Source organism: Scylla paramamosain, chromosome 35 (assembly GCF_035594125.1).
Source record: "Scylla paramamosain isolate STU-SP2022 chromosome 35, ASM3559412v1, whole genome shotgun sequence".
NCBI lineage: Eukaryota > Metazoa > Arthropoda > Malacostraca > Decapoda > Portunidae > Scylla > Scylla paramamosain.
The window spans coordinates 12,924,164-12,926,663 of NC_087185.1; the positions used below are offsets into that span (position 1 = coordinate 12,924,164).

Consider the following 2,500-nt stretch of genomic DNA (forward strand, 5'->3'; position numbering starts at 1 on the left):
CTCTCTCTCTCTCTCTCTCTCTCTCTCTCTCTCTCTCTCTCTCTCTCTCTCTCTCTCTCTCTCTCTCTCACTGTGTAATGTTCTATACTCCAGCGTCCCTGGCGCGGTACACGTATTGCTCGGGACGCCCGCCAAGTTACTCGCAGGTACGTTGTCACAGTGACGTGGACGTCATACTAAGCCTGGGAGTGATACCTATTGATATACCATTCTCTCTGCAAACTCTTACAACCCTTGGCATGGTGGGCGTCAAGAAGCTGCTGAGCATTGCAACCAATACACAGTTGGTTTAGAATCCCGCCTCCAGGACAAAGCAGAGCAGTGAAGCCGCTAAACTAGTTCAAAAGCTTATCGATAAGGAGATATGCTCGACTCTAAGGTCAGTCGCCAAACTTAGTGTCTCGACTTTTGGCACAAGGATTTTCGTATTTGTGGTAATGATGTTATTATACCAGTCACGTCGATGCTCTCATCCGCTAAATACTGCGCCGGAACCCGTATAATAAAGTTCGAAATCTCAGTGCTATATGGCGATGTTACATAGTGCTTGTAGTTCAGAAATACACCACCAGAAGGCAAGTCAGCCATCTTACCGATACCGGACGGTCCTCCCATTCTAATAACATTTATCATCTGATGGCAGCAACACCTCTCAGATGCATAATTCTTGAACCGTGAGTTTCATCGCCTTCAACAATGGCTCGGAAAACCGGCTGTCAGTATCACACCACGGAACCTGTAGTGGCGTGGCAGGCAGACAATGCTAACACGAAATCTGGAGGGCTTTTATTTTATTATCTTTTTTTTATTTATCTATTATTATTTATTATTATTATTTATTTTTATTTTTTTATCTAAGAGGTGCTTCTGGCCTAGGGCAACAAAAAGGCTGTAAAAAAGGCCCACTGAAGGTGCCAGTCTCCAAAGCGTGTAGTCAAAAGGGTCATCCAAAATCTGAGGGTAAGTGTCTTGAAATTACACACTCACACTACACGCTACGCACTCACTTCCTTCAACAGCATCGAACTTCAATAAGATAACAGCTGTTTCTATACGTTTCTCAGATATGAACATATACGAGAATACAGACAAGTTCCCAGTGAACCTGCTGAAATGTAAAGTTTGCAATCTACTTGCCGAATGGGACTCGATAAAAGATATTCACCCGTTTCATGTTAGGTAAAGTTTTCATGTAAGTTTCCATAGTTTTGCCTGTTTATATGATTTCCTTGTCCTCACGTAATGCAATGCACGCTCTGTATTCCCTTCCTCGATACACTATCACCACCTCCCTCAAAAATTACACCCTCCTTATCAACCACAGTATTACCAATATCTACCCTCCCTCCCGTCAGTCCAGCTGGTGCAGTATTGCCAGATAAAAAATGAAAAAAAAAACACATTTCCCACTCTCCCTTGGTTATTGCAGCATTACCAAGTCCGTGCAAATTTGAGTCCTCCCTCCTCGCTCCCCTCTCCGTCCCTGTGGTGCCAATGCCGGGGGGCGCCGCGCCTTGAGGTAAACAGCCAAATATGACCATTTCGGCGTATAAGGGAAGGACGGAACTAAATATTGAGGCCCATCACGCGGAAGTGGCGGCCAGGAGTAGGGAAAGGGAGAAGAAGAAATGGGAAAGGAAGCAAGGAAGGAAGGAAGGAGGGAAGAGGAAGAAACTACAACATATGGAAGTGAAAAAGAGTTACGTTATATTTAACTTCTTTATTATTCGTTCGTCTGTTTGCTTGTTTCTCTCTCTCTCTCTCTCTCTCTCTCTCTCTCTCTCTCTCTCTCTCTCTCTCTCTCTCTCTCTCTCTCTCTCTCAAACGGAAAGGAAGGAAAGGAAGAGAGAGAGAGAGAGAGAGAGAGAGAGAGAGAGAGAGAGAGAGAGAGAGAGAGAGAGAGAGAGAGAGAGAGAGAGAGAGAGAGAGAGAGAGAGAGAGAGAGAGAGAGAGAGAGAGAGAGAGAGAGAGAGAGAGAGAGAGAGAGAGAGAGAGAGAGAGAGAGAGAGAGAGAGAGAGAGAGAGGTACAATATACAAAAGTGAAAAATAGTTCTGTAATCTCTCTCTCTCTCTCTCTCTCTCTCTCTCTCTCTCTCTCTCTCTCTCTCTCTCTCTCTCTCTCTCTCTCTCTCTCTCTCTCTCTCTCTCTCTCTCTCTCCATATTGGGACATACATCCACACCTAAATGACTTTAATTAAGTTGCCTTCCCCGCACCATAGACCAATTCTAAGCCGGAATACCTTTACCGCGGCGAGGAGGAGGGCGAGGGGGGAGGGTAATGAGCACACACACACACACACACACACACACACACACACACACACACACACACACACACACACACACACACACACACACACACACACACACACACACACACACACACACACACACACACAGAGAGAGAGAGAGAGAGAGAGAGAGAGAGAGAGAGAGAGAGAGAGAGAGAGAGAGAGAGAGAGAGAGAGAGAGAGAGAGAGAGAGAGAGAGAGAGAGAG

General features: G+C 45.6%; 1 protein-coding gene and 1 long non-coding RNA gene across 3 annotated transcripts in view; one reads left to right on the forward strand and one right to left on the reverse strand.

Moving 5' to 3' along the window:
- The window catches only part of LOC135090667 (hemicentin-1-like), a 168,270-nt gene that overhangs the window by 38,344 nt on the left and 127,426 nt on the right, over positions 1 to 2,500 (forward strand). The gene's annotated exons all lie outside the window — the stretch shown is intronic.
- Positions 1 to 2,500, reverse strand: part of LOC135090446 (uncharacterized) — a 45,160-nt gene that overhangs the window by 13,609 nt on the left and 29,051 nt on the right. The gene's annotated exons all lie outside the window — the stretch shown is intronic.